At 40.3% G+C, this 14,867-nt stretch overlaps 1 protein-coding gene across 3 annotated transcripts in view; it reads left to right on the forward strand.

The window, feature by feature from the left end:
* LOC141403152 (uncharacterized) overlaps positions 1 to 14,867 on the forward strand; it is a 143,422-nt gene that overhangs the window by 54,289 nt on the left and 74,266 nt on the right. For all 3 annotated transcript variants that reach the window (XM_073985317.1, XM_073985324.1, XM_073985319.1), the window contains exon 3: positions 4,362 to 4,440. The gene's annotated coding sequence lies outside the window, so the exon portion shown is untranslated. The remainder of the gene's footprint in view (positions 1 to 4,361; positions 4,441 to 14,867) is intronic.

The raw sequence follows: 14,867 nt of genomic DNA on the forward strand, positions 1-14,867 counted from the left end.
CCACGTTTTGCACGGTGAATGAAGACGCTCCTACGAGGATTAGAGGAAACTGCCACAGCTCGCCAGATATCACCATTGTGGCACCAGGTCTGATAAATGACGTAACCTGGCAATCCGTCATTTCCCTTAGTTCGGACCACCTCCCTATCATCGTCTCCGTAAACAGACCACCCGACTTCATAACCTCTGAACGCCGTACTTTCCTGAACCATGGGAAAGCTGATTGGCAAGGTTTCAGAGAATTTACCAATCACCGCTTCAGACAATTGCCCACCCCCTTAGATCCTCGGGTAGCTGAGAGAACTTTCCGAGACATCATCACTAAAGCAGCCGCTCGCTACATACCTGCTGGTCGAATACCCGAAATAAGACCAAATTTCCCAGCAGAGGCGACGGGACTAGCAAATGAACGTGATGAGCTTCGTCGTACGAACCCCGAAGACCCAAGAGTTAGAGAACTTACTCTTGAAGTCAACAGGCTAGTGGGCGAACATAAGCGGAAAAAGTGGCTAGACCATCTGAAGCAGTGCAACATTGGTGCAGGAATAAGTAAATTGTGGGCAACGGTTAAATCACTCTCGAGTCCGGAAAAGAAGGATGACAGAACGGCTGTTACTTTCAACGGCGTGACAGTAACTGACCCAAAGAGGTGCGCGTGTTATTTTAACCGGCAGTTCATAGAGCACCCCGAGAGTGATAGGGCGAAGAGAAGTGTGCTACGCCGTATAAGAAGAACTCTTCCAGCCGAGGAGGTACCACCACAATTTACGATGAGCGATGTTGCAGATGCCATCCGAAACGCTAAATCATCCAAAGCGTTGGGCCCGCACCGAATATCGATGGTAATGCTTAAGCAGCTGGATGAACCTGGAGTTGAGTATTTAACAAGTGTTCTCAACCTATCGTTAGCCACCCATGTTGTACCGGATGCCTGGAAAGTTGGCAGGGTGGTCCCGCTACTGAAGCCTGGCAAGGATGCCAGCAGAGGTGAATCGTACAGGCCGATTTCACTCCTGTCGCCAGTAGCAAAGATCCTAGAGGCGCTACTCCTCCCCACGATGAGAAGGTGTTTTCCAGTTGCCCAACATCAACATGGATTTCGGAAAATGCATAGTACTACAACAGCATTAGACGCCATATCCACACATATCAGTAGAGGACTGAACCAGAAAAGGCCGTGCGACCGAACAGTCATGGTGGCTCTTGACCTATCGAAGGCCTTCGATACCGTCAACCATGCCAAGCTGTTCGAGGATATAGAGAAAACTAATCTCCAGCCATGTTTGAAACGTTGGGTAATCAACTATATGTGTGGACGCCAGTCGTTTGTAGAATTCAGAAACAAGAAGTCCAAAACCCGTAGAGTGAAACAGGGAGTTCCCCAAGGAGGGGTGATATCTCCGGAACTGTTTAACCTCTACCTTTCTGAAATTCCACACCCTCCAGACGGCATAGAGATCGTGATGTATGCGGATGATTGTACGATCTTGGCGTCGGGTCCTATCGTCGATGACATATGTGATAGGTTAAATGTCTACATAGCTGACCTAGTGCAGTTCTTCCATCTGAGGAATATGAAAATATCCGCCGCTAAATCCACAGCCACGCTATTCACCACATGGACGGCTGAGATGAGGCTCCCACTGAACATATTGGTCGATGGTGCACTGATTCCGACCACTAACTACCCTAAAATACTGGGTGTAACGTTCGATAGCATGTTCAATTCGTCCGCGCATGCCACAGCTATTTGCAATAAGATCAGAAGTAGGAACAAGGTTCTCAAGTCGCTGGCCGGCAGCACTTGGGGTGCTGATAAAGAAACCTTGTTGACCACCTACAATGCAATAGGCCGGTCTGTGGTAAGCTATGCGGCGCCAGCGTGGTCCGCAAAGGTTAGCGCATCGCAGTGGAAGAAGATTCAAACCTGCCAGAATGCCGCCCTGAGGACTGCAACAGGGTGCCTCCTCATGACACCAGTGGACCATCTTCATGAGGAGGCGAAGGTTTTACCGGTGCGTCAGCACAATAAGATGTTGTCGATGCAGTACCTGCTTGGGTGTTACCGCAGTGAGCATCCCTGTCACGATTTAATGGACAGGCGCCCCCCACCCAGGCACGTCAGGAGAGACCTTCATGATCTAGAGAGAGAGGTCCAAAGGTATAAAAGAGAACCGCTAGATCAACGAGCCTATCAGGCAGGCTTGAATCGCATTCACACCAACATGGTTGCGCAAGCAGTACGAAGATACAGTGTGAATGCCGTACTTGGAAACCATCCCCCATCCATTGCAGCAGAAGAACGACAGCTGCCAAGGCAAACATGAGTGGTTTTAGCTCAGTTAAGATCCGGACGATGCAGCCGCCTCAATTCGTATTGGGCCAGAATTGACGCCACGATACCCAACATATGCCCAGCATGTGGATTGGGACCACACGATACTCTGCATTTATTCAACTGCCCAGCTAACCCCACTCACCTGTCTCCTCATTCTTTATGGACGCAACCAGTCCAGGTTGCAGAATTCTTGAGTCTGGATACAGAGGAACTTGATAACTGAAATAATACACGAACAAACATAAATGCGTTGCTACAACAACAACAACCGTGCGACGTAAACTTTAAAAACGCCGATACACGTGTCTTCTTTTTTTCGGTCCACTTTCATAATCTGTGCGGGGTTTCTTGTAATTTTAAAAAACTGAACTGAAGATTTTTTGAAAGTACAGACCGAAACGACAAGAAACCCTAGTTGGGTTTGTTGTGTCTGATCCAGCTCGGATTTTATGGCCCCATCCAAACATGGTTAAATATTGAGTTTTTAAAGAAATTCGGGGCTATATCTCTGAAATCAATGCGAATCTTCTTCTGACCTCTGAAGCAAATTTGTAGATAAGGACAAGAATAAAATATTTGGAGAAATAATGAACTCGAAAAACTACATTTATTGCCTCAAATTTCAAAATATATGGAAAAATTCCACAATTTTTATACATTTCGCACCGTATCTCCAAAACCGTTAATTTTTTCTGAATACTTTATTTTGGAAAAATATTCCTTGGAATGTAATACATAACTCATCAGAACATGCCATTGTTGTGATAAAATGTCAATAATGTAGTGAAATCTGAAATGCGAGAATAAACTGTTGGTGTGAACTGTGTTTGAAATAAGTATTGTAAAAGATATTATGCAAAATACGGCTGAAACAACATGAAATAAGCATTTTAGAGTTTCAGAATGTTCTAAAGAATTGTTGAGAACTTTATTCGGAAGATTTTTGCAAAAGATTACTTGGTTCAACTCCCAATAATTTAGCCGATACTGACCACAATTTCAGCAATTATGTAAAATTTTCTATATTTTATCGGTTTTGTGGCCCTAGATGGAGGCTTTCTTATGTCGTTTTTTCAAAAGAAAAGTTCTACTAGTTTAGGACTACAATATTGCTAAAGGCAGCAAGGCCATTCGTTTCTGAGATAAATACCTGATAAATGCAAAAAAGTGTAGATTTATCCCGGTTTAGATGAGGCCATAAAATCCAAACTGGATCTGACAGGACAAAACCCTACTAGGAGTTTTGTAGTCTAAATATGTACTTTCAAAAAATGCATACTAGAAGTTGTTTGCATTTTCAGTGTTGCATAGCGTTATCCAACATTAAGTCGAATCGAAGTATCTTTCACTTTACTCTGCTGGTATTTCCATAAATGTTAACTACGCAAATCGCTAATTGCATAAAACCTTCAATAATTAAGAGAATATTTCAATTTATCATAAATTAAAAAAATAAGCCTAAGCGATTTTGACATTAAGTTGTAACTTGTCAGGTATTCCCTTTCAAATCATATGCAAATCACGTTTATCTAATTAATGAAACTTGTTGTTATTGTTTTTTGTTTCGTCAAAGGCAACAGAAAACCCCTTTTACTAATTAAAAAAATTAATTATAATTGGCTAATAAATAACAAAAGGTAATGTATAAAAAACAATTGTTTTTAATAAGAAAATAATTTATGCACAAAAATCTGGATATTTTGCGACTTAAAATCAATTTTGAAATATTGCAAATAACGGCATATTTTTTATTGATTGACATTAGCAAAATTTATTTTTATCAATATTAAACTTTTGTTGTTGAATAACTTATTTTATAAAAACGATTTTTTAGAAGAGGTGGTTTGCCTATATTTAGAAGATAGGTGGAATGTTAATACGAATATGAATTTTGAAAATTTCAATTGTTTCTTCGCCAAAACTTATAAAAACCTAATTCCACTATTGAATGCCATAAAAATTTCCACAACTTATTGAATTGAATTTTAAGTTTTTTTTTTTTGATTTTTGATTTTCATTTCAGCTTTCCATTTATCTATCGCACGCTGTGTCTTTTTATAGATATACTAGAGAGAGAAGGGGAGACTGAAATGTGAAAATTGGTAAGTTAAAAGACCGACAACAATCAACAGTTGGATGTGAAGATGCATTAGCGTTTAAATTATAAATCACTATAATTGCTGAGTAAATTAAAATTACCAAAATGAATAGCACACAACTGTGAAGAGGTGTGAATAAACTTTAAAATGTTTCTTTTTAATGGTTTTAGTTTTAGAAATTAGCAGAAAATAAATGAAATCTAATGGTGTTTTAGCACATCTTACTACCTCTGAATGATGTGGTAAAATATAAATGTTTAGTGTTGCGATTTGATAAGAATATTGTACCGCTTAAACTTAACACAATCGTAAAAAAATCCAATAACTGAAAATAATTTAATTACAGCATGTGAACTATAGTTCATAACTTCATGATGAGCTGAACTGGCAGAACTAGTGGGTTCTTTTAAATGAAACGTTCAATTGAACTAGTTCTTTCATAAATTACACAAAAATTAGTCTTAAGGACAATCATTTACCAAAAGCTCTTTTCCTTTACGTTCAAAAATCTTCAAGTTTTACGACTTTTTACTCGATAAACGTTCCTTTACTTCAGACACAATACAATTCATATGGGAGCATTTTACAACTTTTACTACTTTTGCCGGTTTTACCATTTTCAGAAGTAAAAGAACAGAGGTGACGTAGGGGATGAATGATACCAAGCAACGGTCTTGACCGGCTTTAACATGGCAAAGCCCAGGATTTATCTTATTTATCTCAAGTGGACACTGACCTCCCCGTGGTGTCACCTGGGGAGCTGCCTTTAACAGCCGTCGAAGGTAGTGAGCTAACATGTGCCGCGCGTTCACCCATAAGAACGTTAAAAACTTGGATTGGGCGTTGGGCTAATAACTCACCCCGTCAAAACACCGCCTACTATGAAAAAACAAAGTAAAAGAAGAAAAACAAACCCCTCTAAAGTTGACGAGCCCCCCAAACGTTTTAAGGACCATGATTTGCGAATCTGCACCTGGAATGTCAGGACTCTCTACAGAGCAGGTGCAGTTTGCGCACTGCACGCAGAGAAAAAATATTTTTCGCTTTTGTTGGAACAAAAATATCTGTTTTGGTTCCAAAAATGTATTTGTTTTGTTCAAACATTGTAATCCAAATCCAAAAATACCATCTTTTGTTCCAAACATAGAAAACAAAAACAACTTTCGAATTTCCGCAATATTGTAAAAATCGTTAACAATACCGATTGTAGGAACTATCATAATCTAATTTTGCTAACAAAAAGTATTGTCAACCCAGAAAACCAGCCCAAAAAATTTGATTTGAGTGTATATACTTCTCATATACACTTTTCACATAACTTGGATATAAATGTCGCGTATAATATTGCAATCATTGATTAACACAATACATGGTTTGCTGCATTGGCTGACAACAAAGACAAACAAAAAGCCACAAGCACCCACCATAACATAAGGAATTATTAAACACCATAACAAACTCCGGTATAACACCAAACCTCAAAGCACAATGAAGATAGATAAATGAAACAAAACAGAAACAAATAAAAACAAGAGTCTCATTGTTGGTATACATACACACAAAAACAAAGATAAAGGCATCATATCATACAAACAAAACTCACCATAATTGTTTTTTTTTTCAACACGGCATCGAATAGCGAGAGAAGAGAAAAAATTGTCGAAGAAAAGAGAGAACTATTGTCCAGTTGACAAAAACTATTTTTGGATTTAACAAAATCCAATCGTTGGAATCAAAATACTACATTTGGAATTTAACAATATCTTTACAATACATATTTTGCTCTTCGAATATTGTTGGATCAATCATATTTTTTTCTCTGCGTGTGGCGGATATACTTGACAAGTACAAAGCTGATATTATTACCTTACAGGAAGTGCGATGGAACCTGACAGACGTAAAAATAACAAACGATTACGCACTGTATTATAGCTGCCATGAAACGAAACATGAGCTAGGTGTTGGATTTATGGTAAATAGGAGGCTTAGAAATCTCGTCTCCAGCTTCACTCCTGTTGATGAGAGAATTGCCACAATCCCAATAAAAGCAAAGTTTTTTAACATCAGTCTCATCTGCGCCCATGGCCCGACCGAAGAGAAAGATGAACAAAACAAGGATATATTCTACGAGCGCCTAGAGAGAGCATATGACCGCTGCCCTGGCCATGACATTAAGATTGTTCTAGGAGATTTTAATGCTAAAATTGGGAGAGAAAATATCTTTGGTCTCACGATCGGAAAGTTCAGCCTTCATGAGGTAACATCCGACAACGGAATGAGGCTGATCGATTTTGCAGCGGCAAAAAAAACATGGTAGTGAGCAGTACCAGATTCCAACATCTCGACATACACAAGGCCACGTGGATATCCCCAGATGGGAAAGTAAGAAACCAGATTGATCATCTTGTGATAGACGGAAGGCACTCGTCCAGTGTGTTAGATGTCCGATCGATTTGGACCATTTCCTTGTAGCAGCAAAGGTACGCACTCGCCTTAGTGTTGCGGCAAAAGTGCGATCTAACACAGGACGGAAGCTGGATGTCGAGAAACTGCAAACACAACTGATAGCACAAGCCTATTCCGCTCAACTTACTCACATGCTGGAAGACGGAACTGCTTGTCCCGATAATGTGGAAGCGCAGTGGCAAAGAATAGACCACTCACTTCAAACTGCCGCAAAGTCTGTGCTTGGGTACCAAAAACCACCACCTAAAAATCTATGGTACGATCAGGAGTGCCTTAAGGCTACTGAGGAAAAGAACGCGGCATGCAGAGCTACCCTGCATTCAGTAGCAACACGAAGCGCGAAAGAAAAATATCGGGAGAAGAGGAGAGAGGAGAAGCGTATTTTCAGAAGAAAAAAGAAAGAGCAAGAGCAACGTGAGCGTGAGGAACACGAGATGTTCAGGAGTCAGAATGAAGTCCGCAAATTTTACCAGAGTCTAAAACACCAGACTGCAGGCACATTCTCCTGCAAAGATCATGAAGGGAATCTGGTAACTGATACAGATGGCGTACTGAGGATCTGGAAGGAGCATTTCATGAAGCTCTTAGTATCGAATATGGGTGGCGATGAAGATACACCAGAACCAATCGCAAACGAGGACGTTGAATGTCTTCCACCTAGCCAAAGCGAGGTCATGACAGCAATTAATCGGCTGAAAAACAATAAAGCAGCAGGAACTGATGGACTGCCCGACGAACTGTTCAAGACCGGTGGCGAAATGCTGATAAGGAGTATGCATCAGTTAATTACCGAAATTTGGCAGGAAGAGAGCATACCCAAAGATTGGAACCTCAGCCTCCTATGTCTCGTACACAAGAAAGGAGACAAGACGGTGTGTACAAACTACAGAGGCATAAGTCTGCTTCCAATCGCATACAAAGTGCTGTCACGTGTGCTGTGTGAACGTTTAAAACCCATGGTCAATAACATAATCGTGTCATACCAATGCGGTTTTAGACCTGGTAAATCGACAATTGACCAAATCTTCACACTGCGCCAAATACTGGAGAAGACCCACGAAAGACAGATCGACACATACCACCTGTTCGTCGACTAAAAGGCCGCCTTCGACAGCCCAATTCGATCAAAGGTGTTTCAAGCCATGTCTGAGTTTGGTATCCCTGCAAAACGTATAAGATTATGCAGGATGACATTGGCTTATACAAGTTCAGCTGTTAAAGTAAGAAAGAACCTCTCGGAACCTTTTGAAACAAAACGAGGTTTCAGGTAAGGTGACAGCCTACCGTGTGACCTATTCAACATTCTATTGGAAAAGGTCATACGAGAAGCGAATGTATATACCGAAAGAGATAAAAATATCACTATATACAAAAAGGATATAATGTTACTGGCCTACGCAGACGATATTGATATAATAGGTCGATCAACTCCAGCCACCTTTGCGAAAATTGAAAAAGATTCGGCCAAAGTGGGTCTGGCAGTCAACGGCAATAAGACAAGGTTTATGGTATCAACACGCAAGACGTCCAGTAGACTCGGACCAACTGTTGATGTTCAGAACTAAAATTTTGAGGTAGTAAATGACTTTATTTACCTCGGCACCGCCATAAATAAAACGAACAACATCAGTTTTGAAATCAAAAGAAGAATAATATTGGCCAACAGATGGTACTTTGGTCTAAGTAAAAAAAAAAAACATTGTTCCACAACATCCCATACGGGACAAGGGAGACTTCTCTCATATCAATGAGTGCACCCCGATTCATATTTAGCTCAATGATATGGGACCTACTGTTTATCGCCGAGTCCGAACGGCGTGTCTTAAGACACCACTTGTGGAGAAGTTTTTCAAGACTGAAATACTCAGGAAATCACGCCAACGTTACTGAAGGGTATTTCGCCACCGTTGAAAAATTTTTGATGTAGCCTGGCCGGGGAATCGAACACCCGATCTTCTGGGTGCAAGGCGGGCGTGCATACCATTGCACCACGGTGGCACCCATTTGGTCTAAGTAAACAAACAAAACTTACACTCTACCAGACACTGATACTACCCGTACATACAGCTGTGTTCAAAATAATAGGAGTGCTCATTCACACCAAGGGAATGGTCGAATAAACATGGTTAAACTTACCCATTTTGGTTTATTTTAAATTTGTTTAACATTGTTGACATCCCAACAGTTAATTCATCAGCAGAAATGTGGCAATCTGTTTTAAATAATTTGCTGTTTACACCAACATTATAAATCGCCTTCAAATTTGTTGTTCAAAAAAATAGGAGTGTGGAAGAAAAAGGACAATAAAAATATTTTTAGTTGAGTTTAAAATCAAAATTGTCTATATTTTAGTTGACAGTAGTGAATCCAATAGATTTTATGAGATTTGATGGCTGTTTGAAAACAATAGTTCTTTTGGAGTAGCCTAAAAACAGGTGATTGTCCTTGCAGCGATTTTTTCCATAAATTGAGCACTTATTGGGTAACTCAATGGATTTTGTAGACAGAATTTAAGTGATTAGAGTTTTTTGATGCTTTGGCTGTTATCTCGAACAATATATAATGATCGGTATCCCGGAAATTCGTGTATTTTGACCCTTGAGCCAAGTTAAAGCCGGTTTCCATTAACTCTTTACGTAAGGATCGGTTAAAAAAGCGTATCTATAAGGCATTAATTTCTCAATCAAGTGATGTTTTGAGGTCCTTAGCATCTTAACTGCACGCCGAATTCATTATATGGTTCATTTTTGAATAATTGGATGATTGGCACATATGAGACATTTTTCAAAACGCTTTGTTGATAAGGAAACTTTAAGGACAAACTTTTGAAGTTGGCCTAAGATTATTTTTATTATGTTTTGGATCGTACAATAAACAATTTTCTAATGAATCTAACCTAAATAAACTATTTTTGAGTGAAAAACGTAAGTTTATATTGAAAAATATATTACGGCGTATACCAACCATAGTGCAATCCCAGCCTGCCTATCACTAAATGGTTCAGAGTATATTTCAACCGTTCACGTTTTAAACATTTTTTGAATAGAAGCAAAATTGATTGCATACACAAGGTTAGCATCCTAAAGACTTCCAAATATTATTTGGTTGGTGAATAAATTCCTTATAGATACGCTTTTTTGGCCGATCCTTACCTTAAGGGCTAATGTAAACTGTCTTAAACTTTGCTCAAGGATCAAAATACACAAATTTATAGGATACCAATCATTATATACTGTTAGAGATAACATCCATAGCATCAAACAAATCTAATCGTTAAAGCTTTTGTCTACAAAATTCATTGAGTTGCCCAATAAGTGCTCAATTTATGGAACAAATTTCTGCAAGGACAATCGCCAGTTTTTTGGCTACCTCCAAAGGACTTTTGTTTTCAAACAGCATTAAAATCTCATAAATCTATTGGATTTACTACTGTTAACTAAAATATTGAAAATTTTGATCCTAAATTCAACTAAAACTATTTTTATCGTCATTTTTCTACCACACTCCTATTTTTTTGAACAAAAACTTTAAACACGATTTATAATGTTGGTGTAAACAGTAAATAATTTAAAACAGAGTGCCACATTTCTGCTGATGAATTAACTGTTGGGATGTCAACAATGTTAAACAAATTCAAAATAAACCAAAATGGGTAATTTTAACCATATTTTTTGACAATTTTCTTTTTTTGTATGGGCGCTCCTATTATTTTGAACTCAACTGTATGTATGGATCTGAAGCATGGGTACTTGCGAAAGCAGATGAGGCAGAATTTGGTGTGTTTGAGAGAAAAATTCTTCGAAAGATTTATGGACCAATATGCGTTGACGGTGAATACCGACGTCGTATGAACTTCGAGCTATACCAGCCGACCGACATCGATATAGTAAAACGTATCGAACTACAACGATTGCGTTGGCTTGGCCATGTCAGCAGGATGGATAAAGGTGCCCCCGCCAAAAAGGCATTGGAATACGAGCCACTCGACGGTATACGCCCCAAGAGAATAACAAAACTCAGATGGAAAGACCAAGTTGAAGAAGATATCATAAAACATGGGATCCAAAATTGGAGAAGTAAAGTAAAAGATCGGTGCGTTTGGAAATCTATTCTTAGTTCGGCTTATGGAACAAGACGGCTTATGGAACAAGACGTTCTGTTTAATATAAAAGGAACAGACCAAAAGTTTCAATTAGAACAATCGAATTTCTGAACTTTATCAATCCGTGCGAATTGATACTTAAATACTAGAAAAGTTCAGATAACCTGAGTAACCTGTTCTATGTATTTCTCATATTGAAATTCTACTTTTAAGCCTATGACCACGTGAAAGTTAATGCACATAAACTTCTACATTTGAGACATTGTAAAAGTCAATTGAATTTTGAGTTCATTATGAACCAAAAACTGAAAAAACGTTTGACAATTAAAACACACAAACAAAAAAGGTCAAGTCGCCGAACGAACTCAGTACCAGCTTTATTTGTGTTATTTCAGCTGGTTTTTTTTTTTTTTTTTTTTTTTTTTTTTTTTGAAAGCAAACTAGAAATCCATAACAGCAATAACAATAAGAAGAAGCAGGAGAGTACATACTCACAAAATAGTTTTATTATGTTGTTCATATAGTTCACTAAACTTGGTTAGGCAAGGTCAGCAAAAAAACACAAAAAAATTATTTCAGTTTTTTTTTTGTATACGGGATTTTCAGTCTAGTTTTTTTTTTTTGCTCCATTAAATCCCCAAACACGCATTCGAATAGCGATTATTTATAATAGGTACACGCGGATAAATACCAAATGAGCAAAACCAATAACAAAGAGAACAAACACATAAACCGTCAAATAAGTTCATAATTTGAACAACAATACAATATCCAAATTTTGTATACAAACTGGAACGAACATTCATGGTTAAGGTATTTTTATTTTATTTCCAACACAGTTCCCATGTTAAATGTTTTGGGGGAAATTTTAACTATTTTATTTTATGGCGCCCAAATACAATTATTTCAATAATTGAGCATAAATTACAAACGTTTTGTTTTGGTTTTCTTTCTTCTTGGCTATCTTAACATTAGTATTCCGTTCAAGATTTTCGGTTTGTGGGAAATGACCCACAATTGTGCGTTTTTCCATTGCTGCTTTCGTTTTCAAAATGTCATCATTAAATAGCTATTATTTTTCTAATGGCAAAAAATTGAGGGAAATTTTCAGACAATTTCCTTTTCACATTTTTGGGTTTGTTCTATAGAAACTACTTTGCAATGGGGCATAAGTGATGGCAATACCAGTAAAGAATAATTGACAAAGAAAACAGAGTAATGAAGCACCGAATTGTGTCATTGGCATCATCAAGTCATCTATGAGTCACCCATAGAAAGAAGACTTTCTGTAGGTCTTCTATGACACAAAGTGAAACCAAAGTTTACGGTTACGATTTACATTCAAGGGTCTTACTACTGGTCTTAGGGAACAACCAGTTACAATACCAGCGGTGTAGTTGAGTAAAATACCTAACCAAGATGGTATTTTTTGATTGCACTCGAAGAAGTTGTAAAATGACTGATACAAGAAGTGATCCCTGATATATGAAGTGATTCCTCCTTGTCTTGAACATTTTAGTTCCTGTTGAAGGTTGCAGAAGCGTTGGGAAGTTGCGAATGAAATTGTTCAACTTAGCGATTCTCTAAAAAAAGTTGGCTGAACTAGTTCACTTTAAGTGAACATAAAGTGCAATCAATCCCACGGCAGCGGGTTCTTTCGTACCGGATTGACCCGGAACAACACAAAATCATCGTTCCGGCCAGCGGCGGCCACCTCAGTGTACATATGTACGGAATGCCTGCTACGAATTCTTTTGGTCCGTGCCGGGACGGAGGAAAATCCAGGACCAATATATCTGTGCTCAGTTTGTCACATCCGCATCTTCACCCACATCCAACCTTCGGTGAGATGCAATAGATGTCAGGAGTGGGTGCATCTAAGGGGTTGCTCTGGACTTGTCCACGTGAGGGACTACGACAGGGACTATGTTGCTGCATGCTGCGTGAACACAGTCCCCAGTGAGTCGTCGCACCAGAAGTGGAGGTGGGGGATTAGCTTTCCTATTGCACCAGTCTGTCCAATACAGACCTATCTCGCTTGAGCCTGTCTCTAATGACCCGTACATGGAATGTATGGGGGTAGCAGTCAGGTGTGGAACTGCCGAGATAGAGTTGCTGAACGTATACATCCCGCCGAGAAATAGCTGTATCTCAAATTACGTGCCTAACATTAGCCCCCTCTTGGAAGGTCATAATCGTCTCGTCCTGGGGGACTTTAATGCGCATCATGAGATGCGGCATTCGGCTCTCGGAAACAACCAGAGAGGTATAGGGCTGGGTGAGCAGATTGACAGCTCTACGTTTTGCACGGTCAATGAGGACGCCCCTACCAGAATTAGAGGAGAGTGTCACAGCTCGCCAGACATAACCATCGTGTCACCTGGTCTGACAAATGACGTTACCTGGCAACCCGTCATTTTCCTTGGATCAGACCATCTCCCCATGATTGTCTCCATTAGCAGACCAGCCGATTTCATTACCTCTGAACGCCGCACATTCGTCAATCATAAGAAAGCTGATTGGCCGGGTTTCAGAGAGTTCACCAATCACCGCTTCAGAGAACTGCCCAATCCTTCTGATGTTCGGGTAGCGGAAAGGACGTTCCGAGACATCATCACTGCTGTAACCGCTCGCCATATCCCTGCTGGTCGAATACCCGAAGTAAGACCAAACTTCCCAGCAGAGGCGACGGAATTAGCAAATGAGCGTGATGAGCTTCGCCGAACCAACCCCACTTACCCTAGGGTCAGGGAGCTGACACTGGAAGTTAACAGGCTGGTCGGCGAGAATAAACGGAACAAGCGGTTAAATCATCTGAAGAGTTGCAACATTGGAGCCGGAATCAGGGAATTGTGGGCAACGGTTAAGTCACTCTCGAACCCCGGATGGAGGGAAAATAGGACCTCAGTCACATTTGGCGACGTTACGTTGACTGACCCGAAGAGATGCGCTAATTATTTCAATCGACAGTTTGTCGAGCACCCCGAGAGTGACAGGGCGAAGAGAAGAATATTACGTCGCATAAGATCTCTTCCTGCCGAGGAGGAACCACCACAGTTTACAATGGATGATGTTGCCAATGCCATCAGGAACGCTAAATCATCCAAAGCGTTGGGCCCTGATGGAATCTCCATGCTAATGCTGAAGCAGCTGGATGAGCCGGGAGTGGAGAATCTCACTAAAGTTCTCAACTTGTCACTATCCACCCTCATTGTTCCCGAAGTCTGGAAAATGGGCAGGGTGGTCCCACTACGGAAGCCCGTCAAGGATGCCAGCAAAAGTGAATCGTACAGGCCGATTTCGCTTTTGTCGCCCGTAGCGAAGGCCCTTGAGGCCTTAGTCCTCCCCAGTATCAGAAATAGCTATCAAGTTGCCGATCATCTGCATCGATTCCGTAAGCAGCACAGCACGACAACTGCCCTGCACGCCATTACCACACATATTTGTCAAGGACTCAACCAGAGACGGTCGTGCCCTTGATACAGTCAGGCACTCCACGCTGTTTGAGGACATTGAGCAGACAACCCTCCGGCCAAGCTTGAAACGTTGGATAATCAATTCTATGTGTGGACGCCAGTCGTACGTGGAATTCAGGAACAAGAAGTCCAAACCCCGTAGAGTGAAACAGGGAGTTCCCCAAGGTGGGGTGATATCTCCGGAACTGTTTAACCTCTACCTCTCCTGTATTCCGCCCCCTCCGGACGGCATCGAGATCGTAACGTATGCGGATGATTGCACGATCCTGGCGTCGGGTACCTATCCTGATGACATCTGTGAGAGACGGAACAACTATTTAACCGATCTTACCACCTTTTTCCATTCGAGGAATATGCAGACTTCCGCCACAAAATCAACAGCCACT

The sequence above is a fragment of the Musca autumnalis genome, unplaced genomic scaffold (assembly GCF_047663935.1).
Source record: "Musca autumnalis isolate F117 unplaced genomic scaffold, ASM4766393v1 scaffold_1, whole genome shotgun sequence".
NCBI classification, from domain to species: domain Eukaryota; kingdom Metazoa; phylum Arthropoda; class Insecta; order Diptera; family Muscidae; genus Musca; species Musca autumnalis.